The sequence below is a fragment of the Panthera tigris genome, chromosome D1 (assembly GCF_018350195.1).
Source record: "Panthera tigris isolate Pti1 chromosome D1, P.tigris_Pti1_mat1.1, whole genome shotgun sequence".
Lineage (NCBI taxonomy): Eukaryota > Metazoa > Chordata > Mammalia > Carnivora > Felidae > Panthera > Panthera tigris.
In genome coordinates this window covers 10,944,557-10,972,227 of record NC_056669.1, presented here as the reverse complement: position 1 = coordinate 10,972,227, position 27,671 = coordinate 10,944,557, and the positions used below count along the sequence as shown (strand labels likewise).

Here is a 27,671-nt window from a genome sequence, read left to right as displayed (position 1 = left end):
TATCAGAGAACATGCCCAAATTCATAAGCCAGCAGGTGGTGGAGCTGGGATTCAAACCCTGGTGGTCTCACTACATGGCCTTGCTTCTACTCCCCACACTGTACAGTTCCAAACGCTGGAGGAAGGAGAACTCTTTAAAGCACCTTGTTTTAAGTCCTTTGGGTGCTGACAGTCAGGAGCTTCAAAGGCGTGAGAAAAACATGGGATTTTTCCATGCTTCAGAACTGTTTAAAAACCAACCCTGAGTCAAAAATGCTTCCCTAAGGAGCATTTGCCAGCAATTCTTACTGTCCCTGTCAATCATTCACAAAATCTCTATTTTTCTTGGCATTTTTGTGCAACAAGACATTTGCTAGTGTGACGTCACTTGGGTTTTTTGCCATCAGAAGTGCCCTCACACCTTGGGCTTACTACAGTTGATTGCACATTTGTATCTCAATTATAGATTGTGACTTTCCTGTATATTGAAGACTTTCTCTAATCCAAACAATAACAACAACAACAACACCCAGACAATTCAGAATGGAATTGGACCGCTGTCAGGTTTTTTCTGCCTGGCACAGCCTGCTTCTTTAGGGAATGGTACTTCTCCCATGTCAGGTGATCCTGGTGGGACTATCCTTTGAAGTACCTTAATCTAACCCCTCCTCCCCCCAATACACAAAGACCCATGCCCTTCTGTATGTCAACAGTTATAGAAGTGAGCACAAGACCTAAGCGAGGCCAATCAGAATTGCCTGGATTGATAAAAAGAAGTTGGGAAAAAGAAATTCCCTTGTTGTTCAGTTGGGAATAAATAAATCCGTTCCTGGGGAGACTTCTTCCCTGCAGGGTGGAGAGAGCCAGGCTGCTGAAAGAAGCCAACAGGGAAGCAGGTCTGAAGCCAGAGAGAGGGACAGAGACTTCATATACTGATTGAGCTCTTGAATCCAGTGTCTGATGCTAGACCCACCCTGAAATTCCCAGCCATGTATGCCAATACAGTACTTTTTATCCCCCAAACTAGTTATAATTGAGTCTTTATCATTTGACAGCCCAAAGTTGGGTTTTTAAAAATTGTTTAACATTTATTTATTTTGGGGAGAGAGAGAGAGACAGGCAGAGAGAGAGGGAGATATAGAATCTGAAGCAGGCTCCAGGCTCTGAGCTGTCAGCACAGAGCCCCACATGGGGCTTGAACCCACGAACTGCAAGATCATGACCTGAGCTGAAGTCAGATGCCGAACTGACTGAACCACCCAGGTACCCCCAAAGTCAAGTTTAAGGTAGAGGTCAGGGATGGCAAATCAGATTCAACTAACATGCAAACAGCAGCAGTTGCCAGATAAAACACAAGGTTTTCCATTACATTTAAATTGCAGAAAACTAACAAATACTATCTTGGTATAATAGTTTTAGTATACATATTTAGTTTAAGCATGTCCCAAACATTACATGGGATATACATATACTTAAAAAGTTGTATTTTTATTTGTTTAATAAATAGCAGTGGTGGTTGCTTGTAACACTGTGTTGAAGATTCTGAGGGCAAGTTTAGCCTCATTGGGAAAAAGTATGATTATTGATTAATGATGTCTGTTCCATGCGTGGAAATAGGGAGAAGTGGCATGGGTGCCATGAATATAGCATCCTTGGTTTATCCCAAGTGTTTAAACATGTTTTTTTTTTCCTGCAGTCTTGGGCAATGCAATGGTGTTTTAATAATAAGTAATAGTAGCCACGATTTACTAAGTCTCTTTAAGAGCCTTACATATGTCATCTAATCGAACCCTCATGACAATATTTTACTGGCTCTTTTTCACAACTGAGACTCAAGATAAGTTAAATTCACACAAACAGTAAATGGCAAAGCTGGGATTCAAACCTGTGTCTATCTGACACCAAAGCTCATGCTTTTTCCAATTCATCATTCTGCGGCAGGCAAATATTGTCCTAACAACATAGACGCAGAAGTCATCTTAAAATGCTATTTTACAAATTGCTACATAAACACTTATAAATCCAGTTCTTGGCCCAAAATGGTAAACTGTCCTTTCACGACAAAGAGCAGTGCTTCGACAACAAACTAGAGCCTCGTACGAGGCAGTGTTTTGGCAAACGGATTTCAACAGTTGACACCAGAGTAGTGCCAATTGTGAAAAGTGGCTTTAGGCTATAAATGACTATGTACAACCAGCATTATGACAAAGTGGGAGGGGATCTGTTTAATGTGTAGCAGGCGATGGCTAGGTGAGCCCCACATGAAATTTCAAGTTGACTATTTATGGGGCTGGAAGGCATATGTTCCTTGATTATTTGCATGAGCTGCTATGTACGAGAGCATTTGTGTTTTGGTAGATGAAGGGGGAAGAAAGCATTTTAGTGTGAATATATGTAGTTTTTTTTTTTTTTAACTTTTCATGTATTCGTTGTTCAATGTTTTTTGAGCTAGGATATAAGATAAAGAGATGGTAGACAGGTAACAATGCAGGGGATAGGATGGCATGTAGTCCCTATTTTATCCCTTGGGTACAAAGCAGGAGAGATAGAAGCTGAAGGAAAATGGTGTGATATGGGCATAAGCAATGCTACACAGGCCTGGTGGAAAAGAGAGGCATGGTGCCCTGGAAGGCCATGATTTCTGCTGTGTGGGGCTACCCTGCACCTCTCTGGGACCTTGAGGACTGGAAGCTTGGGAACCACTTAGGGAACCAGCACCACTGGCCTGAACATCTTCATCCTCAGGAAAAGTCTAATTAGTCCTTGCAACAGCATGACTTCCTGAAGCCACTGCCTGTGCAGAGAATATTGACTGGGTGGGCCAGCAACAAGTGGCATGTGACAAGCTGACAGAGAAGTCCGTGAGCACATGATTCTTAGAAAGGAAGGCTTGAGGCTCATGGAAACAGGATGTCTTAAACTATTTGGGTTAATGAGACATCTTATGTGTCTACACACCAAGAAGGCCTGGGGAACACCAATTTATAAGCATGAAGACTAACTAGAGAGAAAGGAGAGAATAAATAAAAAAAAGTTTGGACAAAAATAGAGGCTTTAATAACCTCAACAGACACAAGAGGATCTAAATGCTCGATGAAGGCAATTCCAACCAATAAAGGAAAGGAGAACTCTAAGAAGGAAAGCATAATTTCCTGTTTTTATCGGATCTTGGGGGGAATAACTGTCCTCATCTTCCTTGCATCTGTTTTGCAACCCATGCCTGACCTTGGTGGTCGTCTCTAATCCCGGGGACAGCTGGAGCTTTGTTACCAAGTATTAGGAATCTCTATCCCATGTCCCTTTCCTTTTGCCCCTTCTCATAGGATGGCTGTCACCTTTGGGGTGTTCTATTTTAAGACTGTGGATCAGAAGGGACCATTAACATTTCTCTGTGATTCCAGGTTATCCCTGGGGTACTTCTATTTTTTTACTCTAACTCTTATGATGGGATCAATATTTCATTGTGCTTGTTGCACAAGAGTCCTTTATCTGTATTATTAAGCTCCATTGCCACAAATGCTCTATGTCCCCAAATATGGCTCATATTGGGACCTGCTGGGCCCATGTCCCTTTAGACTTATCAGCTAAGCACAATAAGCATTTCTGTGAAAGAAAAAAGGAAAAACTTAAGTCAGTCAATAGCTCACTACATTTAGAGCAGAACTGGGTTTTTGCAAGCTTGAAAGGACTATTTGCATTTACAACAGCAGGAAAAATTAAGAAGTGGGGCATTTCTCAAGATTTAGAGCCACATCATGAGCAAAACATCAGTTTCTACCAGATACTTTCTGAAAATACCTTACCTTTCTTAATATCACCCACCAGCTTTCTGGAGCTGATGGAATCAAGTACACACTGTGGGTCTGATATTTAAGGTCCTCTGGGCCCACCGTTCAGCCCTCAGCTTCCTTTCGTGCCCTTCACAGTTAACAAGTCAATCTGTTCAGCATTACCTGAACTTCGCTGTGTCTGAGACTTTTCTGGACCTTTCCTTCCACCTGGGTGGTCAGTCCTCTCTACGCATCAAGGTCCAGTTGAATGCCACTTCTTCCACTGGACCTTTATGATGTCCACAGCAGGAAATTCACCGTTCCTTCCTTGGAATGTCTATAGCACTGCCTCACAAGTGGGTCAGGAACACATGTTTTATGCTCTTTCCCTGCCTACCTTATCTCCCCGCCCCCCCCCCTGTAGACTGTAATTTCCATAAACATGAGCCACATCAATGTCTTCTTTGTGTTGCCCCCTGCTCCCCACCTATTCTTCAGCGAAAGAAAGAAAAGAAGAACCATCCTCGTGGATTTGGGGATATTATCGGTCAAGTCCCTTTTGTCTCTGGAAAAGTTAGATCTGGATCACCTGCTGGTGCTACAACGTGACCTCTCCCCCCTTTGCACAGGACTTCCTTGGTGGGATGTGAGGGCGTGTGACCCCAACCTGTGTCCTTTGTTGAGAGGGGCAGGTTGAACAGATTCAGTACACAGAGGCTACTTTGCAGGGTTCTCAGAGCTGTGAGGGGGTGAAGGTGTCAGGACATCTGTAGCCCCGTTCCTAGATTTGTGGCTCCTGCCTGATTCTTCTGCCTTTGGCCTCCCTCACTTTCCACCCCAGACCTGCTGGCATCACCACCTGCCGGACCATCAGTTCACCTCAATTTAGGACCAGCTCCAACTCAGGGGCAATGGGCAAAAAGCATGGGCTCTAGGTCCTCTTTGTTTCTGCACTGACCCAGGCACTGGCTAATGCAGTCCCTGGAGTCTCAGCTCTGTCCTTTCAGTGATCTGTTACAAGAGGGTGTATCCATGTTCCTTGCCTGTTCCAAGTACCTGTCCTCCTGGCCTAATGGGGACCCCACCCTCTTAAATAATCTGATTCTCTTTATCTATCCCCTAGTCCCACTGTCTGGGCCCTCATTACCTCTTACCTAGACTACTGAATACACCAGCCTGATTGTCATTCCTCCATATGGTAAAACCAGACTGTGCCTGTCACTCTCCTGCACCAGCCCCTCAGTATTACCCCATTACCTACTGAAGAAGGTACATATTTCCTGCCATGGCTCACAAAACCTGCAGGAACCTGCCCCTTCCAATCCTCCAGGATTAATGCCTGCCATTCCTTGCCTGAACTTTAGACTCCAGTGCCCCCCTGCCTCTCCTGTCACTTCTTCCCTGTTTCTCTTATGCTGTCATCTTTGTCTCCAGCTATCCTTCCATGCTTAATGCTTCTTAGTTTGGTCAACTGTCATTTTTTAAATTTTTATTCCACTGAAACATTTCCTGATGACAATCAGCCAGGCCAGGTTAGAACAGATGCCCCTCTTTTGTGTTCCTTAGTATATCATGATACATGGCTCTGGTAGGCCAACACTTAAGACCCCATCTAGAGCAGGGTTCTCCCAAAATCTTGCTGTCTGAGTTACTGCTAAAACATACACATGTCATCCCACATGAACATGCTATGCATCACAGAACACAGTCTTTGCACTGCCAATGCAACGAAGGCAAAAATTCCAACTCTGACTTCTTCCGTACCCCAAACACAAAAGGACCTTATAAAATGTTCTAAGATAAAAGAGTATGGAGGGCGTCAGTGGGTGGAAAATACCATAGATAAAGACATTTCGGATATTGGAGACCAGCAGTAAGAGTCATGAAAGGCACTATTCAACAGAACTGAAGGAAAGGGAACCACTAAAGTGGGTGGGCTTGAGATACTCTCTGCAGAACTATGTCCCTTAAGCCCAAACCAGAATGCTCCATAACTTGAGCTAACTCCTCTACAGGCATATGTGTTAGCTAGAAGGGAAACCAAAGGGAGGGATAGGACCTTCCTAATATAAACACATTGTTACTATCAGAACACAGATGCAAAAGAAATGGTCTACAGAGCATCAAAACCTTGAGGGATGTGAAGGACAGTGGTCAAGGCTGTACTAAATTCAGAACTAAATGGCTGATCAGCCTTTGACTTCCTTTATACCTCAAGCCAACTGAACCTGAACTTCCCACCCGCTTTTGTGAATGTCTTTTGTAATACTGGTCTAATACGAGAGACGCAATAAAGTGCTCCTCTCCGATTTACCACTACAGAAGACAACATAGTCTCTTTGGGGCAACTCAAGATTGCCCCCTTCTTAAGAAGGGTGGAGAGTCCCATCTACCACCTTCTTTCCAACACGTCTCTCCCACTGGGGCTTGTAATTCCAACTGACTTATTCACCATCAGTAGGGTACTGGAGATTAAGTTAAATTAGGACTTAATGGGTTCTAAACTGCCCCGCTGTGGATTAGACCACGGCACTAGTTCTTGATTTAAACGGTAAATTGGATCGCCATTTGCCAGGACGGTGATTTGTGCTTTGGCAACCATCGCAGATCCATAAGTAAACTAGTAGATTTCCCTGACACAGTAATCGGCCTTACTGTCTAGAGTCTTCACACATTTTTCTTATAGGTTGAATTAATACAGAGAAGCAGGATGGTTGATGGTTTCATTTGTTGTACCATTAATGAAACATAAAACAGATGTGTGAAACACTGTCTTAGTAATAGAAACTGCATTACAAATTATTTATCTGCAGAAATCATGTCCTGAGCGTAAGGCGGGAACAAATGTAGTTTTTCTCTTGACAGTACTAGGTCAAACTATATTAAAAAACCTATTAAGCATAAAGTCTCCTGCTGCAGTTAAATATAAAACACAATTTGTTCCCTCTGTCCAGCGCAGCATTAAAATCTTGTAAAATCAACAGTACTTTGGACCCACTTGCTTGTGACTTTCCCTTTCTTTTTTCCTGGTCACTTCCCAGGTGATTCATCATCAGAAGAGAAGAGAATGAGGGAAACATATGCACTCTCTCGCATTCTCCCTGTGAAGACCAGACTGGCAATAAAAGGTCGTAGGAAGAGGTGGAGTCCACCAGAAAACCTTGGCAGCTGACTCCCTGGTGCTGAGAGAATGTGTCCATCACCTCGATTTTCATCCTTTAATATGCAAAGGAAAACACTGCGGGCTGAGGTCGAGAGGGAATACAAAACAGCCTTCTAGAGAAAGGCTTGGCAGTACCACAAGGGAGGGGTTGTAAATTGCAATGATTTTCTTGACTTGGATCGTTAGGGAGGCTGGAGAGATCGGGTACTCAGGTTAAGTTATGTTCTTGGGCACCAGCGCTCATCCGCAGCACCTTCCTCAGGAAGGGAGGGTAAAGGAGAAGTGGGAGGGAGGGTGAAAATGACTCAAGGGGTTCTGCAAACCATACCCTTCTAGCACCTTCCCTCAGTATCCTTAGCAGCTACTCAAAGCATCATGTGACATCTTAGCAGAAGTGGGTGCAGGGACATTTGCCAGGTGGTCCTCCCAGCTCAACCGTGCATCTTTCCCTGGGCTCATACTCCTAGAACTTGCCTTGAAATTCTACAGTCTGGTGTCATGCATGGTAATTCCTAACAAGCTTGACATGTTCACTTCCCAAACATGGGATCCAAGGGTTCTAGTCTCAGCCTCCAAGGTCCAGTGGGGGCCACCCATGAGCCATTGTGAGGCTCTGCTTGCTAACCTGTGCTCAGGACCACTCTACTGTGACAGCCTAGGGCCTTGTACATGAATGAGGGGAAGGATTTAAGCTCAGTGCATTGCTACTGCAGCCTAGGTGAAGAAGTTCAGGGAAGGCCAGAGCATTTCACCCAAAAGGGGGCGTGAGTAAACAAAGAGATGGTTAGTGCACTTTAGGTATGTTAAAAAAAAAAAAAAAGGATTAAAGTAAGGAAAGAAAGGAGGAAGGGGTGGCAGGGATGGGGGAGAGAGACCGTGTGTTAACCATTTTAAGAATAAAATCTCCTTTTTGATAATGTCTGCCATTCACTCATTATTAGCTTTATTACAAATACTTTCACAGTTAAGTGAGAGCCTACCATGGAGGGTAAGAAACTACTCTGCACCAATTGCCAAAACCCATGTTTCACTATCAACAATAATTAATAATCCAGGCAATGGCACTAGCAATCCCTGTAGCAAAAGTCCTTCTCTTGTTGCCTGGACTTTTCCATACAAGCACAAGAGCACAGGAAAAGAAGCAGAAGAAAGGACAGTGAAGGAATATCGTCAGGGAGCAGAACAGGACTGGACTGAGGTGTGGAGGCCAAAGCCTGAGTGGCTAGTTGTGCTGTTTACTCTTGCAAGCTTTAAGATCGCTAGCTACCCACAGGGCCACTGAGGCTATAAGCAAATTCTTTGATATGTATTTGTTCTGGCAATTTAGAGGGTTTAAAAAGTGTTTATTAGTCTCCGTAAGAAAATAAGTTCTGGGACATGAACTCTAAAATCTTTGCTAATGTGTGCAGAGAAATAAATCTCACCAAGTGTCACATATGACCTGGGGACAGCAGTGTTTGGGGGGCAGTGGGTCACAGTTGTCACGGGGAGGGGGGGAAGGCAAAAGTGGGCTTGGGAATAAAAGCAAAGCAGATATTTTGATCCAGACAGATTTCTCCTGGGGCTCGACTCGTGGGCGGGTGGTACCTTTCAAGGCTGGATAAAAGATACTCTGGAAAGGCATACACCTTGGAGAAAACCCAGCATGGGTGCTGGGGCAAAGGCGGCTGCTTTCACTGGGGTGGAGGGCACCACTCCCAATCCACAAAGTCATTGAATGTTGAGCAAACGGGAAAGGTAAAGGTTCTTTAGAATCATTAGCACAGAAGGGAAAAGATTGCAGTTTACTGAACCACGAAAGATGGTCTGAAATCACCCTTCCTCACATACTGCTGGTAACCCAACCCAGCAGGTAAGAAGGCAAATCCTCCCTGCATGCAAAATAAAGGCTGAAATATTCCACAGACAGCTGGAAGCTTTTTTTCCCCAACTCTGTGTCTGCTCAACTAGAAACAAGCCTGTTGTCAGTGATGATCCTTTCTATAAAAGCTTCTCCAAAAACTTTCCTTTTTGCTTCTTTGACCTATAATCTTTGAGGAGCTGCTTCGCCCCTTACCACTGTTTTGACAACCTAAGCATCAGCTATAAATGCCAGGAGCCTCACAGAGAGTGAATCCTCTTCTGAAGAGATGTCTGATGGGTCTAAACTTCAGCTCTAAACTGCCAGCTTCTGCTCCCCAGCCGAGGAAAATCGATCCCGTTCCTTTTTCAGGAGCAGTGATGTGAATACTAGGCAGTTTGGGTTTAATGGGGTCCCTGGAGTTTGTGGGAGGAGGAGCTGGTTTTTATTTCCCTGGTACTGGGAGTTCACCAGGCATGGCTAATGGGAGGACAGAATGGGGAAGGAGGCCTCCCTCCTGACCGTGCTTTCCTTTCTACTGTGAGTTCCGGAAAAGTTGAGGATTCAGGGCATGTTGATGAAAGGCTGTGACTGTGAAAACCAGTTGGAAGAAATGCCAGCTGAGGTTTGCAGTCTTGCTAGTGACTCCTGGGCTGAAACTGAGATCCTGCTCCTCCACCAGAGAGGATACCCATCCTAATTCCTCTGCCAATAGAGAAAGTCCCAGTCCTCCAGGGACAAAGTCTGAGTCCTTATCTGCATTGGGTTAACAAATCCCCCAGCCTGGCCTGCGTAAGGTCTTGACTTCTCATGGAGGAGCTCCCAGGAGGCAGGGGGTGGTCACAGAGAAGGCTGGAGAGATTGGCCAAGTTTGGAGAACCTCTCAGGCCAAGTGAAGGAATTGAAACTTTATCCCACAGCACATGGAAAGCCACTCAAGAGCACTGAACTGGGGAGTACCACAGTCAGACTGGCATTTTAGGTAGAATGTTGTAGCCACTGAGTAAGGCTGGATTTGAGAGGGACAAGGCAGGGGACAGGGCGATCAGGTATGGATCTCTATTAATAGTTCACAGGAAAGCCTCAGGACTCAGGGATGTCTAACCACCCATTAGGCACTTCCATTTCAGTTTCCCACAACCAAAGAAAACCTATCCTCTTACTGTAAAATTAGGCTCCTCCTAACTTTCCTTTCTTGGTGAATACTTGCCCAATCACCCTACTCAGAAACATGGTAACCGGCCAAGGTATCCTTCATTCCCTCCTTCTCCATATTCTGTCACTGCATCCTATCCATTTTAGCTGCGATCTCAAGTCTTCCTCTCCAGTCTGCTGCTAAAATCATTATTCAAGTTTGGGTCCCCCACCCTGAACTTTGGCAGTAGCCTCCTGAGTTGGGAGGTAGTTGTCCTTGGAAGATCTGCTCTTTGCAAAAGGGCAAAGAAATGAGCAATGTGCACGTGCGGTTGCAGATACAAGGTCCGAAATAAAAAGTCTTATCTGAAAGTCACAGGCTAGGTTAGGTGCCCATTCCCCGCTATCATGGCATTTTCCATGTTTTGTTGACACTCTCTGGTTACATATCTGTCATTCCCTCTAAGTCAGGGGTCAGCAAACCATGGACCAGAGATGGCCTGTCACTTCTTTTTGTAAAGAAACTGTGCGTTGTAATTCATATATTATCTACAGCTGTGTTTTGTGAATAGTTATAACAGAGACTACGTGGCCCACAGTGCCTAAAATATTTCCTACCTGGCCCTTTCAAGAAAAAGTTTTGCAACCTCTGTTCTAGATCATAAACTTGTCAAGGGTGAGGAACTGTGTTAATGTAATTGCTATATCCCTGGGATCTAGCACAGCGCTTGGGACATAAACCTGGCTGTTGTGTGTGTTACACGAGGCGGACAATCCCAGGTGTTGTGACTCAATGGTATTGAGGGTGACAAGTGGCAGCCTGATTTCTTACAGGCATATGAGTAGATGTAGAGAGTACCTTTTTCCCTCCCACATGGTGGTCTGTGTTGTAAATTACTCCATTATTATTATTAACAATGCATAGTTTCCTTTGCTGGTGGAGTTCTAAACACTCAGACTCATCCTGCCCTTGGGGTGGCCCTTTCTGCAACTGTGCACCCTAACAGTGCACCCCATCCTTTAGCTAATGGCTGTGGGTCCTGGCTGCTGTCAGTCCCAAACACGGAGACCAGGTTACAGATTCCTACGAAGTGCTGGCAGTCCTGCTACATTTTTGTAATTGTACCGCTTTCAGTAAGTTTTGATGGTTGAGTCCAATGATTTGGGGAGAAAGATAATGGATTTCTAGAAGCAAAGCATGAGGCCCCCAACTGGTCTGCTGGTCACACCATGTCTTGTCTCTATGTACCAGTGTCGATCACTGCTCCATTCTATGTGCCCAGATCTGTGCCTGATGCGTGATGGGTGCTCCACAAATATTTGCTCATGGAAACTCACTTGAACTGTTTTATATCATCTCTTTTGCCATCCTGCGAGCTGGGTCGTGCTCTCCTCCATTTTACAGATGAGTGAGCTGGACCGGGTAGTCTCTGCCACATAGCTGGTCAGTGTCACCGACAAGATTTAAGTCCAGATCTTTTTGACTTAGAAGCCTGTGCTCTGTCCATAACATTAAGACACAGAATGATAGAAGCTGCATTTGGGGCCTATCATCCCTACCTTCCTTCTTATAGGCTCAGAAACATATAGGAAGACAGATTCCCCAGCTCATCACTTCCCACATTAAATTCCCCATGGTGGGATTTCAGACGCTGAGTTATCAAGAGCCAAGGGTAATTCTTTGCATGAAAACAGTCCAAAGGCCCCTGGGAATTGTGTGTGGCCTGTGCAGATTTTGGCATACTCTCTAAAAATTCCATAGACAGCAACCCCTCTCCCATGCCACTGGAGAGGATCTCTTGCCCCCTAAGGCTACACCGTGTCCCATTCCAGCACAATGGAAATCAAGCAATTGAGCCGTACACCGGCTTTTCAAAAGGCTCCAGTATAATGTACCAATTGTGTCTTAGGCAACAATAACAAAGGGAAAAACTCCCAGCCAACTTCCTTCACATGACTGGACAGAGAAAACAAGCAAACACACAACAGACTGAGCCTGCCCCAGCTGTCCTCCCCGAGAAGGCAGGTTCTAGAATCACTGCTTGATCCTCTGTGGCAGAAATTGGATGCAGATTGGAAACTTCCTGCTACCTAATGCAGCAAGTGAATCTAATTTGTGATTTTTATTCCCTTCGCTCTGAGCTCTATTTACGGACGAACTTTGGTGTCACATCCATTTCCAAAATATATCATTAAGTAGCAAAACCCACCTCTGCAGGTGAGATTAAAACTGGTCATGTGGAGGTTTCTACCCATGTTTCTACTCGGGTTGAAAAACCAGACTTGGTGCTTTTCCTCTTCTAAAGATAATCTTCACTTTAATGGGCTACAAAAAGCAGCCTGCCAGCAAAAAAACACACAAACATTTATTAAAGCCTCAATAAATAGTAATTCACTGAAGATAAGATTTTTCCTCCTGAAAGTCTAAACGCCTTCTGAAAATTATTTCAGAAATATGTTGCTCAAGGATTAAAATAGAGTGCTTAAGTCTTCTGTTGCTCACGTTCAACTTGGTTTTCCCTTGAGAATATTAAACCAAACAGAGAAAAAAAGCTACCGAGCTAACTAATGTGAGATCTGATGCATCAGATCCCTAGGAGAGAAGGAAAAGAGGTCTGCAAGAGCCTTCCTCTTCTCTTCCCTCTCTGACTCATTCTTTCTGCTTTCTTCCTTTTCATTTGGCTCCAGGCATGGTTTCTCTGGCTCCCAGGACCTTGCAAGGAATACCAAGCAATAGTTTAGGTGATTCTCACGATGGGGGAACCTTCATTTGTAAAAGCTGGAGGAGAAGGGCTGATTGGATTGGAAATGCAGGTTGCAAATCTGGGGTGGTCTGGGTGCCTCTGGAGCCTAGTGAGCTCTCCCCAAGCATCACTCCTGCTCGGAGCTCATCAGAGAGCCCTGGACTGGGGAGGGCGGGACAGGCAGGCAGGCAGGCAGGCAGAAAGCCCTAATAACCACATCCTTCACTATGCCAGGTCAGATTTCCAGCACAGCAGGAAATCCCCAAGGAGCCTGAGACTACTTCCCCATGTTCTTAGACATGGTCATTGGAACCAAAGGACAAGAATGTTAAGAGGAATCTCAGGGACCACTTAGTCTAAGCTCCCTGCTGCACACGTGCTTACAATCTCTTCCACTTCAAAAGTTTCCTGTTACTTTGCGTGGTTTACCAGCCACGTCCTTAGCTTGCACCTTCCCATCATTGCCAAACAGATTAAAAGGTAGCCTACATCCCCTCTCCCTGTCCTTCATCTTTCTGTAATCCAGCTCTTACGTATCATTTCTGGAAATGGCTCATTGCAAAGTCATCAATAACCCTCCAGTTGCCCAAACCAATGAACGCTTTCCCAGTTAGCGCTTACATTTTCACCCCTCCGATGTCGCTCGCAGCTCCTCTGGGAAACTCTCCTCTCCTGGCTTTGGTGACCCCTTCTTTAGTTCTCTGAGTTTCCTGACATCTCCTACTCAGTATCTTGATGGTTCTTTCACCAGGTTTTTCAATGCAGCTTTGTCCCCAAGCTCTGTCCTTGGCCCTCTTCTCTTTTTACTGGGTGCATTCTATTTGGCTGACCTCATGTGCTCATCACCTCTACAGATGGCTCTCATGGCTGTGTCACTAACTCAGACCTCTCAGCTCTGAAGCAGCTGTCTTCCTGCCATGGCACCTGCACCTGGCTGCCTCTTAGGTGTCTCCAACACGACTGGTCCAAAGCAAAAATCGGTAGTCTCTACTGATTCCCCCACTCAGCCTTCCCTCCGTGTCTTTCTATCGCCATCAGTGTATCCAAACCAGAATCTTTGGGGGTGACCTGACATCTGCTTCTCCTACACATCCCCACATCTAAAATTAATCACCAAGCTCTTCAAATTCTTCACTGTATGACTCCTCGACCTCTTGCACTGCCACTACGTTCTATGTCTTACCTGCCCGGTCGCATCCTTCTCCCTGACCTCCCTACTTCCATCTCCTGCCTCTCCAACCCATTCTCCATAGACAGGTTGGAGTTATCCTACACACATCGATGAGCTCAGGCAACTTTCCTGTTTAAAAAGCCCTTGATGGTTCCTCATTGTCTATAGGCAAAAATGCAACCTCCTCAAACCGACATAAAAGGCTCTGATTATTCAGCTCCTTCCTGCATCCTGACCTCATTGCCGGCCACTTGTCCCCTCTTACAGTCATTCTAAGTTATGCTTAGTTTCTAGCATTTCTCCTACAGTTCTTGTCCCTCTGCGTTTGCATACATTATTTTCTCTGCCTTGAAGGCTCTTGACTCCTTGGTAAGTACAAGCTCATCCCTAAGGTTTGCTCAAACACCTCTTCAGTACACTCTTTGTGGGTCTCCCTCTACCAGAGAGTTCACTGCTTTGTTCTCAGTATTTTCATAACATTTTGACTCTGTCGTTCTTAGCACCTCTTTCACAATTTTTTTGTAATTATTTATTTACAAGACTGTTTCCCTAGCTCAAACGAGCTCTCTGAGGGCAAGGGCCTTTCCTTCTTTACCTCTTGAATTTCTGACACTTAGTAGCCCTCTGTAAATAGAATTGGAAAATGGCTGAGAAAAAGGAGGTTCAGAGAGGTGAACTGGATTTTTCCAGTCACACAGTTACTGGCAGTTTCTGGGCTGGAATCATGACCATCTGACTCTGCATTTGTGTCCTGTATACTGTCCAGTGGCTGGGACCTGAAATCCAATGGTCACAGGGGGCTGTGGGTGGGTAGAGAGCAGGAGACAAACCCATCCACTGAAAGCGTAGTGGATACGGTGCAGCAGACAGAAGCTGGCACCTGGGGGAATCTCTGGTTGTCAATGTCGGGGGCATGCACAGGAGGAGATGGAAGAGTATTAGCCGTGCAGCATAGAGCCACAGCAGAGAACCCAGGAACAGACAACCTTCAGGAAGCCAAGAGGAGAGGTACTCAAGGAGGTGGCGTCAGGTAAACTCATCAGGAGGCACAAGGGCTCTATATCAGTCAGGGTTCTGCAGGGAAACGGGACCAACAGTGCATCTATATTTGTGCCTTTATCTCTACCGCTGCATCTAGAAAGACATTTATTATAAGGTATTGGCTCACTCAATTATGGAAGCTGAGAAGTCCCACTATCTGCCGTCTGCAGGCTGGAGTTCCAGGAAAGCAGGTGCTGTAGTTTGAAAGCTTGAGAGTCAGAGAGCCGAGCGGTACAGATTCCAGGCTGAGTCTAACGACCTGAGAAGCAGGAGTGCACAGGGCAGAAGATTGTGGTCCAGACCAAGGAGTCAGGCAGAGAGCGAATTCAACCTTCCTCTGCCTTTTTGTTCTTTTCAGGCCCTCAATGGATTGGATGATGCCCACCCACAGTGGGGAGGGCCATCCATCTGCTTCGCTCAGTTCACCAATTCAAATGCTAATCTCTGCCAGAACACCCTCACAGACACACCCAGAAATAACGTTTAACCAGATATCTGAGCATCCCGTGGCCCATAAACTTATCTATCACAAGCTGCTGGGATTTGAGAGGTAGAAAGTCAATCCCTGAGGATCCTAACAGCCAGATGAAGTCAGGGTCCTGATCTTAGAACCCAGAAGCACAGGCTGGGTATCAAAAGAAGGACTTGGGCACAGGTAACAGGACGGGAAGCCAGTTTCCAGAATCAAGTTACAAAACAGAGAACACAGGGAGGGAAGTAGAGAAGGGTGGAATCTGTAGCATCCTTGCTTCTCAGCTAGGTCACACTCTAAAAAGCAGGAATTTTCACAACAGACAATATATTAAACATGCTCCTGTATTGTATTTCCACATTTTCCCTCCCCAGGGTCCTTTTCCTTCATTTCCAGATGCATTTTTCAGTGTTCATTAAAGACCAACTGGTACTGACTTTGGGTTATGGGCCAGTGCCACCAATTTTTTGAGAGAGAAGAGTGCTCATAGTGCAAGGTCTGTTTAGAACTTGGAAGGTCAGCAGCTCCTCCCAGGAGCCTCTCTCAAGGGCGGTCTGAAGCCTGTGTCTGGGAGGACGCCCTTGGGCTGGGCTTCAGGTTTTCGTATCTGCTCACTTCTGACCTGGCCTCAAAAAAGGTATTAAAATGCACTTCAACTCTTTATTTTTCCTGGCCCAATTAACCAAAGTGTTTAATAAGTAACAGGGATGTTTCCAGTAATTTAGCACTTCATTAGTAATTTGTTCCATTATAATATGTATCACCAAAATCAACTCAATTCAGACAACCATTTGCTGCCTTCACCGAAGATAATGACTTCTAATTCCCATTACTGGAGCATCTTATAAACCTTTTAAGTGGTTCACTACTCTTCATTAAGGTGTATCTCAAAAACATTTTGGACCTTGCAAAAAAGTAAATAAAACCCATGAAAATTGAACCGCAGATAGGCAAATAAAATAGAATAAACACACCTCAGGGATACCATACCATGACTGTGTAGGGACAGGCTTTTGTGTTTTTGCATAAAACAAAGTCCATTTCTTGTTAAGTCAGGGAATTTGAATTTTGCCCTTTCAGATACCTGAGGCAGCTAGAAATTTCATTCCTATTTCATGGAGATGAGGGCTTATACAATCAGAGAATGTTATGAGAAGGCATCTAAATATTCTGTAATGCAGTTGAGAAGGATTTTAAAAGTCAACAGACTGTGGGACAGAAATTGGTTCCCATGAAAGCTTGTCCTGTCACTGTGAATGGATGCTGAGTGCAACAGAGCTCTCACCCTTGGGTCCTGGCTGAACATGGGCTTTGCCTGTTTGCATTGTGTCTTGTGTCTGCCTCAGAGCACTGAGCACTGAGTACTGGGTTGTGTCTCCCCACAGCACCCAGAATAGCACTGAGCACTGAGTACTGGGTTGTTGTCTGCCCCACAGCACCCAGGACAGTACTAAGCACTGAGTACTGGGTGGGATGGTACCCAGTTGCTTGCCTCCAGCTTGCTGTAACTAACATGAATTAAGAACCCGCACCATGTGCTACCTACTGTACAGAGACATTGAGTGTCACCTCATTTATTCAGCAATTGGAGCTTACGCTTTTAATTTTCTTTTAATGCTTATTTATTTTTGAGAGAGAGAGAGAGAGAGAGCGAGCGAGCACGTAAGTGGGGGAGAGGCAGAGAGAAAGGGAGACAGAGTCAGAAGCAGGCTCCAGGCTCCCAGCTGTCAGCACAGAGCCCAACACGGGGCTTGAACTCATGAACAGTGAGATCATGACCTGAACTGAAGTCAGTTGTTTAACCGACTGAGCCACTCAGGCGCCCGTGGAGCTTACACTTGTAACTAGCAAAACTTTTGCTCTCTTATATTAGCTGATTTTGACAGAAATTATTCTGTAATACAAGGTGTTATTTCTTTGTCTTCCAAGCCAAGAGTATTACTTAGACCCCTACACCTAAGGATCTCAATGGGAAGCAGGATTCAAGGTTTGAAGTGATAGCAGGAAGTATGAGAGAGGATGGGATGAAAGGCAAACAGGGAGAGGAGGCAAGATTGGAAGTGGCCTGCAGCCATTTGCTCATTTATTCACTCCACAGATACTTGCTGAGTGCCTACTATGTGCCAAGCCCTGTGTTTTTTGAAGATTTAATGAAGATTTAAAGATTTAATTATGGGCCACTGAAGATTTAATGATGGGCCAGGAAAACATGCTCACTGTCTTCGTGAAGCCTCCAGTCCGGTGGGAAAGTCTGAGCAGGGAATGTACCAGAGTGGAATAAATACTGTGACAGAGGAAAGAGTGGCAAGAGAAAGCAGTGAGGACATATAAAATGAGACAGCTCCCAAAGGGCAACCTGGAGGAAGTCATGTGACTGGGTGCCGAGTAAAGCCTGGCAGAACCTCCTAGTGTGTTAGTGAGAACTGACGAGGTTTCAGTTTAAAACACTGCAGGACTGACATCCTGTTCCCAGAAGAAAGGTGTAGGTGCAGAGACAGGCAAATGTGAAGATCAGAAGGCAACAGAGACACGGCTTTACTTTTCCTATGGGAGCAGCTATGGCATCTAATGGGATCAAGGTGCTATAGAAGTTGAGGCACTCCCCTCTGACGGTGTGCTACACTGGGATTTAAGGAAGGTGTAGCAGGTGTTTTCATGAAGTCCGTTATCTGACTCTAGCATTTTTAAACAGTGTCTCAGCTATTTGTGCCTAACAAACCACCCTAAAACTTAACCGCTTAAGCCAGTTAAGCATTTATTCTGGCTCATGAGTGTACTTATCAATTGGGTGGTTCTTCTGTTCTCAGCTGGGTTCACTAAAGTGCTAGAAGTCATCTGGAGGTCAGGTTGACAACTCTGGTGACCTTGGCTGGTCTCTCTCTCATGTGTTGGGGGTTGATCTGGGATGGCCTTGGGTGGGACAAATGGACCTTCCTTCACATGGCCTTGCATCCTCCAGCAGGCTAGCCTGGATGTGTTTACATGTTATGTCAAAGTTCCAAAAGGGCAAGTTAAAGTGTAAAGACCCCTTATGTCCAGGCTCAGAGCTGACATACTATCACTGTGGCCACATTCTTTGGGCCAAAACGAGATTTGAGCAGAGGCAAATAGACTCCACTTCTTCATGGGAGGAACTACAGAGTCATGTTGCAGAGGCGTAAACTCAGGAAAGGGCATGATTGGGCTCATTTTTACAATCCATCCAACAAACAGCACCTTGTGGAAAATGCAGTTTGTCCCTAGTACAACTCATCACGACTCGTGTCTCTGATGTCCTCTAGGCCCCGTCATGAATGGGCATGTCCATTCTTGTGAAAAGAACCCAGGTGTCAGACCCCTCAGGCTTTCCTCAGCCTCCGTTGTACCGGGTCTTGTCTTTCCACTTAAAAAGAGTGGAAGTGAGCCAAAATAAGAGCCGTGACCTATTAAGGCTGTTGGTCAGCTTTACTGACCATAATCATCATATTGATCACTGATATAGCTACATCTGCCTTAGTCAAGAGACAGATTCATTGGAACAAGATGGTTGGCAGATTGCCACATCAAGTTAGAGGGCCATGTGTGCTGATGTTCCTTTAATAAACATTTAATACAGTGCTGGGTGCTTAGATGAGCTTGGGGTCACTGTTAATAAAAGCCTGGGCTCAAAGATCTCATATATTTGGCACAAATGTGCCACCAGCCATTGGAATACTTCATGAGTTCCATTCTCATCTCAAGAAATGAAAACCAGTTTTTCTTTGGTGAAGACAAGAGTCTTTCTTCTCTGTATCTTCTGATAGGATCTTTTGTATTTTCAAACTCTGTTCACATTTTCTTTTCTTTACACTAGGAAAAAGATTGCCTTTTCTTCCTCAGTTTCTGCTATAGAAATCTAAGAAAGGCTAATACTGCTGCAACAAACATGGCAATGCAGATATCTCTTTGAGATATTGATTTCTATTCTCTTGGATATAAACTCAGAAGTGAGATTACTAGATCATATGGTAGTTCTATTTTTAATTTTTTTAAGAACCACCATACTGTTTTTCAAGTCAGCTGCACCATTTTACATTCTTACCAATAGTCCACAAAAGCTGCAATTTCTCTACATCCTCACCAACACTTGTTATCTGTTTTATATAATAATCATCCTCATGGATGTGAGGTGATATCTTATTGTGGTTTTGATTTGCATTTCGCTGATGATTAGTGATGTTGAGCATCTTTTCATATATTTCTGTTGGTCATTTGTAGGTCTTCACTGGAAAAATGTCAATTCAAGATCACTTTTTTTTAGTTTTTTTTTAACTTATTTATTTTTGAAAGACAGAGAAAGACAGAGCATGAGTGGGGGAGGAGCAGAAAGAAAAGGAGACAGAGAACCCAAAGCAGGCTCCAGACTCTGAGCTGTCAGCACAGAGCCCAACGGGGGGCTCGAACCACGAACCACGTGATCATGATCGTGAGATCATGACCTGAGCTGAAGTTGGATGCTCAACTGACTGAGCCACCCAGGCACCCCCAAGATCTATTCTTAAATGGGGTTATTTGGTGTTCTCTTCTGAATGGTAGGAGTTCTTTATATTTTTTTGGATATTAACCTTTTATCAATTATTCACAATAGCCAAGACATAAAAACAACCAAAAGGTCCACTGAAGGATCAATGGAGAAAGAAAATCTGGTCTGTACATACACAGAATATTATCAGTCTTTAAAAAGAAAGAAATCCTGTCCCACACAACAACAAGGATGGCCCAGGAGGATGTTATGCTAAGTGAAATAACCTGCTCGTGTTTGTAAGGACAAACACTGCATGTTGCCACTTATACGAGGTCTCTAAACTAGTCACACTCATAGAAGCAGGGATTAGAATGGTGGCTGCCAGGGGGTGTGGGGTGGCAAACGGGGAGTTGTTCACGGGTATAAAGTTCCAGTTATGTACCAGAATGAGTTCTAGAGGTCTGTTTCCTAACACAGTCCCTGTAGTTAACAATAATGTATGGTGCACTTACACCATTACAATTCTTAAGAGGACAGATCTCATGTTAAGTGCTCCTACCACAAGACAAACAAAAACAAAAACCTAAAAGGGCAGGAGGAAGCTTTTGGAGGTGATGGATATATTTATTACCATGATTGTGGTCATGGTTTCAGAGGTGTATGCATATGTCCAAGTGCATCAAATTGTATGCATTAAATATGCACACTTTTTTGTTTATCAATTATACTTCAATAAAGTTGTTTAAAAAAGAAAGAAAAGAAATCCAGAAAGGGATCTAATGGGACCAGTTTGGCCTCGGGTGCCTAGTGTGGTCCAGCCAACTGCCTCCAGGAGGTGGGTACTATTGTACCAACTGGACATTACTAATGGCAACCTGTATATGGAGGAAGGGTCTTACACAGTTCTTAGTAAGATACAAGGGGATGAGCAAGAGAGGGGGATGGCAATAAGGTGTAGGATGGATCAAGTATTTTTCTATTTGAGATTATCTATTTACTCAGATTAGCTTGCAGGTACCATGTGACTACATAGACAAGTTATCAAATAAAATACAAAACAGTAACAAAAAGCCATATATGGTACTTACTGTGTCTCTGATTAGAAGTATTGAGTTATCCTAAGATTCTACAAGGAGGTAAAGACGACTTACTGATTATATTTTGAACTGTTCTTTCCTGAATGATGCCTGATGATGGCTTTGTAACTTGTTGGTTTATATCTTTTTAATGAACTATGTTAAAATGGTTATTTGAGATCTCATTTGCTGAAATGTGGACTGCTGGGGGTTTATTTCATGAGTGGAGCTGACCTACTGGTAGACATCTTGACACCAAATTGCAGCAGAGGCCCTTCCGGTGTGCCATGTGACCATCCCCCAGGTGTCCCTACACCAAGCCCCACACCCTCAGCAACAAGCATCCCCAGTGTGAGCTCTCAGCCCTCACACAGCCCAGCTGTTCGTTGTATGGGTAGACTCCAAGGAAAAAAGTAAAAACATTATGGTTGAGCTTGATAGAGGAAAACAAGCTAATAATCATCCCGATGGATAACTAATATTGCCCATTCCATGGGTAGTGGTCCAAAGGAAGTGTATGTAATAAATGAGAGGAGCAAAGGAACATCTGCTTAGGGCTTTCAGTGCTCTGACTCCAAAAGACTCTCGCTGCTGGATGAAATACCTCCAGTGCATACTCCAAAATGTTCTAGAAAACACACAAGGATGTCTCAGGTGCCACATTGAGAAGTTAATACTTTCAGAGCTTCCATTTTCTGGAGGCCACTAGATTCCCTAAAGGGTCTTGTTCCCATCTACTCCTCCCATCTCCTGATGCTACCACTCCCTCCTGGGATGTCACTGGCTCCAGGACACAGCTCATCTATTTGGCATTAGTATTCCTTACTGAGAGATGGCAAGTAAAGGTTGATGGGTTTGGCAGCAGCAGAATTGTTCTGAGCAGAGCCAGTGTGCACCCTCTTGGTAACCTCAACCAAGGGAGGTTAAGAAGCAAACAAACAAGACAGCTAGCATGAGTTCTTCTCCCCCTCCCTCTCCCCCCTCCTCCACCTTTATAAAGCTTTCCTGAGTAGGGATTGGGTCTCCCAACATGAGATTGGCCAGTGGGAACTCAGTCCCCTTAACATGAATGAACAAACAATTTCAAGTCACATATGTTTTGAGCATCAGCAAAGGACAGGCTTTTCCTCATAAAAGACTTACCCTGGGTTGAGATCTTTTTTGGTTGGCCCAGAACTGCTTCTGCTGTCTCTTCATGTGCCCGTTACCTGTCCTAGAAAGAGTATAAATGCTGATATAAGCTTGTAGTTCAGGCTTTTCTTATGGCACTATTTCACCTTTCCCTGGTACCAGAAAGGCCCTCTACCCACCACACTCCTCCTCCCCCCAATGCAATTAGCATCAATGGGCTGCTTGCTGGCACGGTTAAATAGGAAACAGAGGAACTGCACTGATTTCTGCTGTTGTGTTTGTGTATTTTCCCCAGTTTGCACACAGAACACAAGAGGACCCATTCTAACTACTGTTGTTAAATCCTGATTGCTGCTGACACATTATTAAGAACAACAAAGTGGAAGCCCTTTTGTTCTTTGCTCTCTCCAAGAGAACAGCCCACTGGACCCTCCCTCACTGAAGTCAGATGCTCTCCTTCCTGCCATTTCATACATACTTTGACTCAAAAACCATGCATTTGAGCCAAACAAAACACTCTGGGGAATGTTCCATTGTAGAGGTACTGGTTTGGTTCATCTCATCTTATGTCTATAAGCATTTGTTTAGGATCTATTCTTTTTTTTTTTTAACGTTTTTATTTATTTTTGAGAGAGAGCAAGCGAGCAAGTGAGCAAGCGAGCACGAGCAGGGGAGGGGCAGAGAGAGAGAAGGAGATACAGAATCTGAAGCAGGCTCCAGGCTCTGAGCTGTCAGCACAGAGCCCCAGGTGGTACTTGAATCCACAAAAACATGAGATCATGACCTGAGCCAAAGTTCGACGCTTAACCGACTGAACCACCCCAGCGCCCCCAGGATCTATTCTTTTCTCTGCCTTTGGGGATGCACAAAAAACCAAGTCACTGCCCCTATCCTCAAGGAGCTCACAGTTTATGGTGGATAAAGAGTTGCCAATCAAGTACACTAAGATGACTTTGGAACAATCTACAAGAAGGAACATGGATGCTATTATGCAAGAAAGGAAGACACTGACTCTTACTGGGGTGATACAGGAAGTCTTTCTAAGGAAAGTGATGACAGAGTCAAATCTTAAAGGAAGATAAGAATTTTTCAAGCATTTATTCATTCACTCAACAAATATTAAATTTTCCATGTGCTAGGGAGGTAGATTCCAGCAAGTATGTGAATGAGACCTGAGAGTGAGTCATGGTTGGAGGACGGAGAAACATCAGGAAGAGCAAAGACCATGGAGAGGGACCTGGATAGGCAATAGAAGGTGCAGTCAAGAAACTGTGGAAGGGGGCACCTGGGTGGCTCAGTTAAGCTTCCAACTCAAGTCATGATCTCATGGTTCATGGGGTTGAGCCCCGCACAGCACAGAGCCTGCTTGGGATTCTCTCTATCCCGCTCTTTCTTCCCCTCCCCCCACTCTCTCTTTCAAAAAAAATAAACATTTAAAATTTTAAAATAAAGAAACTGTGGAAGGACAGGTGCACAGAGGAGGGTACGAGGGCAGGAGGTAGGACACTGGGACTCAATTCCAAAGAGCCTGAGCTTTACTCTTCAGAGGAGAAAAACTATTGAAGGAACCTAACAGTGACATAATCAGATTTGTGTTTTAGCAAGACAGCACTGTCGTGTGTAAAGGAACAGTGCGGGTGGAGACAAGACTCAAAGAACGGAAAGCAATGAGGATGCTATTGCTGTAATTAACAGAGAAGAGCAAAGGCTTGGGTCTGAATAAAGGTAGTGATATTAGAATTGGAAAAAAGGGCATAAATGTGAGAGTTCAGAAACAATAGGGCTTGCTGCCTGCACAAGTGTAGTGGGTCGTCAGAGAAGACTGGAGCAGAAGAGGATTTGCTGGAGGAAGACTATGCGTTGTGTTTTCAACAACTTAAGCTTGAAACTTCCACTAAGTGTGTCTTTTGGGCAGTCAGAAATGTGGGTCTTGACTTTGGGAGAAAGGCTGGGTTGGAGGTACTATCTGAGGATCGCCTCCATAGGTGGTAACCAAAGAAAGCCAAGGAGGTGGATAGAAGGACAGCATGGAAAGGGAGGAAGCACAAAGACAACACTATCTGGGGAATAAAGCCTAGCGGAGAGAAGACAGCAAGATGATCTAGATGAAAAACAGAGACAGAAAACCTCCAGAGACAGAAGAGATCACTCTTTTAGAAGCCAGGGGTGGAGAAGGTTTCAGGAAGGTGGGAATGCAGAAAGAAGTGCTTTTAAAGGTAAAAAATAAAATAAAGGGAGAGAGGGAGGGAGAGAAAGAGGGAGGGAGGAAGGGAGAAGGAAAGGCAGGGAGGAGGAAAGCCTGGGAGGCAGGCAAGCTTCAGAGGAGCTAAGCAGGATGAAGGCTGCAAAGAAGCCTTGGACTTCACAATTAGGACATCACTTCCTGAACTTAGAGCAGTTCAGTACAGTTTTAGAAGACATATAAATTCCTTCCTACTTCAAGTTCATGAAGATTTTCCTTACAAGAGGCAAAAACACAAACAAAAAAAACCCCTTTGACTTTTTTATTTAAAAACAAAACAAAAAGGTACACATGAACCAGCTTGGGTTGAGTCAAGCTTTAGCAAGTTAGCGTAGTTCTGCTTCCAGTTCACAGTTCAGTGCGGTTAATATCTGCCCCCAATGCCTTGCCATCTTCTGCATTCTCATATGCCAATGGCTGGTTCCTGGTAATCCTTTCTCTAGAAGGCCCTACTCTTTTCCTGGTTGGTGAGCTTGGGACTTCAGAGGCTGATCTTATCACTTCAGAAATCTTATCACTTAACCTTCTGTCCATAGGTCTGATTACAGAATTTTTCAGCTCACAAGAAACTTGCTTCCAAGAAAAATGCCATGTTTCTTTGTGTTTCCTGTTTTGTTCTCTTCCGTGTCCAGGAGTAAATTTTAGGGCTCTCAGTCACAGCTGTTTTGTAAAGCAAATTGGGAAACCACAACATAAAGTATGTGGGGAAATCTGTCAAGGAGAGAAGAAGGAATTGAAAAAAGCAAAGATATCACAATAAAAAAGCCAGAGATTAACCATGGAGCTGGGGGGAGAATGGAAAATAAACCAGAGAAAGGGAGAAAGGACAGCACAGAGAAATACAAAAGTAAAGGTAAAATATTATTTTAAGGATATAAGGATTCTTATATCCTAAAATGTTTGTTGACTAAATGAATAAAAACAAAGCAAGAGAAAACATGGGGCCACTGTTAACACTGCCTCCTTTGTGACCCTCAGCTGATGGGTACCCTATCCTTCTCATGTTTACAATCCAAGTTGTGGGATAAATCCTGCCTGTTCTAGAAGGTGGGATGAAGTGTGTGCTGGGCAGTGTGGCTGTTGCCCAAGTCTCTCGTATTGCAGAGATGCTCCCTCTTTCATGCTTGCTGGTATTTCATGGATTCAGATCCGTTTACTCTGGGTAGTAAACAGCCCCCCGAATGTGTACTTTGCAAGAAAATGATCAGGTTGACTGTCTTTGGAGACTGGTGGGTTAGATATCCCAGAGCAGTTGACTCAGAAACCTTCCTATCATTGCTGAGAGAGAAATATTTGCACACAGATGATGGGCTGATCCTGGGCCTTATCTGGTTGCTAGAATGAACATCCAATGGGTATTTTAGATGTAAGAAACAGTCTTCAGCAGGGGTTATTGTGTAGAATGGACACTTCCTCAGGACACTGTCTTTCTGCCTCTTGACTAGTCTAATTATTGGCATCATTCACTCAGATGGTTTCTCCATGAAGAGGTGACGGACAGCCAGCAGGACCAAATTAAGATCCATATAGTATGATAACCAGAGAGGTGGCTCTTAACCTTATCTTCAGCTAGAAAATCTCTATAGAAGGATTATTATCAACCTAGGTTGGATTCTATGCCCATCCACAGACCAACTACTGTGGCCATTGGGATGAAGTTCTGTGATTAGCTCATTTCAGGCCAGGGGTCTACATCTCAATCACTAGCTAGAGAGATATGGTCCCATTAGATGTTAGGTCCCTACAGTTCCTGAAGTCAGTTTTCTGGAGACTGCTGGAAGAAGAGTACCCTTGCTCTTAGCAGAGTGCCGGGCCACCTGAAGAAACTCTCTCTCTTCTGGGTATTGCATGTATGTTTGTGAAGTATGGGGATGCCAAAGCCATTGTGCAAGCATGAGGGGAGTCAGTCAGCCAACCACAGAGGAGGACATGTCTGAGGATGTGGTAGAGAAACAGAGCTGGAGTCTCTGGACCAATTCAACCCTGAAGCCTCCCTTCCTCAGGCATCATTGGTTTTAGACCAGTTCATATTGAATTTCTGGTTTTGTTTTTGTTTTTCAGCTTGTAGCCTGAAACACCCTAACTGGTATGTGGTAGGTGGAGATTGGTTCCAGAAAAAATAAGAGATGCTGAGCAACCAAAAAAAGGTCCACTAAAATGAGGATGATGAGCATGTGGCACAGAGGACATTTGTGGCCAGGTTTAAGGTTAAGGGAAGAGCCCTGGATCTTCACTGATGTTCAGTGCAAAACGCAGGCAGGAAATCAGGGTGAGGACTCCTCATAATTACTGAACCTCACAAAAGTTCCTCACTACACGCAACTACCATTTCTGGGAGTTGGGTCCGAGGGTGAGGAGTACACTTGGCTGCATTTCACGCCAGCTGTCGGTCTGGGGGATTGGGAAGGCTGGGGTCTTCCCTTCTGGACAGTGATCTCTGAGGAGGTGAAGCTGGTACCTCAAGCTGGGGGCCTAGCTCCTACCCCAGAACCCCTTCTGTGCTTCTCTAAGATCGGCCTCCGACTTGCTGGAGGTGCTGTGCAGGGAAGGGTAAATGAAAGTCAGAGTCACACAAAAAGAGGGTTCTGTGAAGCGAGGGCTTGAGAGAAGGCACTCTCAGGGGACAGAGGGCAGCAGGGCAGGGCATGTCTCCACATCAGCTGGAAGACTCCAGCTTGGCCAGCTGCTTGGGAAATGGCTCTTCCCCAGGTGCCAGCTTCTTTCTAGACCCTGTGGCCAGAGAGTTCGCTCATCTCTTACTCTCACCCAAGTCCCAGGGAAGTCCAGGCCCAGGGGACAATGCTGCCTTGTTGTGGAGCTCTAATTTCTGACTGGCCCCTTGTTTGGGGACCCAGGGAGCAAGAAGAACGAGCTGTGAAGCTAGGAAAGTATTGCCCTGGAGCTGGGCTGCAATTTCTTTTTGTTCCTTGCCAAGTGCCCCTCTGATCTAGGACAGAGAGCCTGCTCTCAGCTGGAAGTCAGAAGGGGGCCCGGCCTTCAGGCTCTGGGGAAGCAGGACCGGAGTGAGGACGAACAAAAGCCTCACAGATCCCTCAGGGAAGTGTGAAGTGTCTGAGTCCACGGATTGTTCAGCCTAACCTGACTAGTGTGTCTGGGAGAACGACTGTAGGTGATTCACCAGTTCTTGGTGTCATGGCTTTGTCCCACAGACACATTATAGTGACTCTGCTTGACAAAGAGGCCTGGCTCGTGTGCTGGTTGCACATACACACTTACCAGTTCATGTGCATTTGCTACTGCTCGTGCATGCCTCTGTTTGTAGGGGGTGCCATAAGTAACTGTGCAAAGATTCTACCCTATATGATGAAAATATGTGGGCTTTCCTTACACTACAGAACAGCCTCCTAACCAGTCCCTTGATGCTGTCAGGGATCCTTGCACTTTCTCACCAAAGAACCCCTTCA

At 44.8% G+C, this 27,671-nt stretch overlaps 1 protein-coding gene across 1 annotated transcript in view; it reads right to left on the bottom strand.

Annotated features, from left to right (window-relative positions):
* Window positions 1-27,671, bottom strand: part of NCAM1 (neural cell adhesion molecule 1) — a 385,399-nt gene that overhangs the window by 340,719 nt on the left and 17,009 nt on the right. Inside the window, exon 5 of the mRNA XM_042957775.1 lies at window positions 22,017-22,086. The gene's annotated coding sequence lies outside the window, so the exon portion shown is untranslated. The remainder of the gene's footprint in view (window positions 1-22,016; window positions 22,087-27,671) is intronic.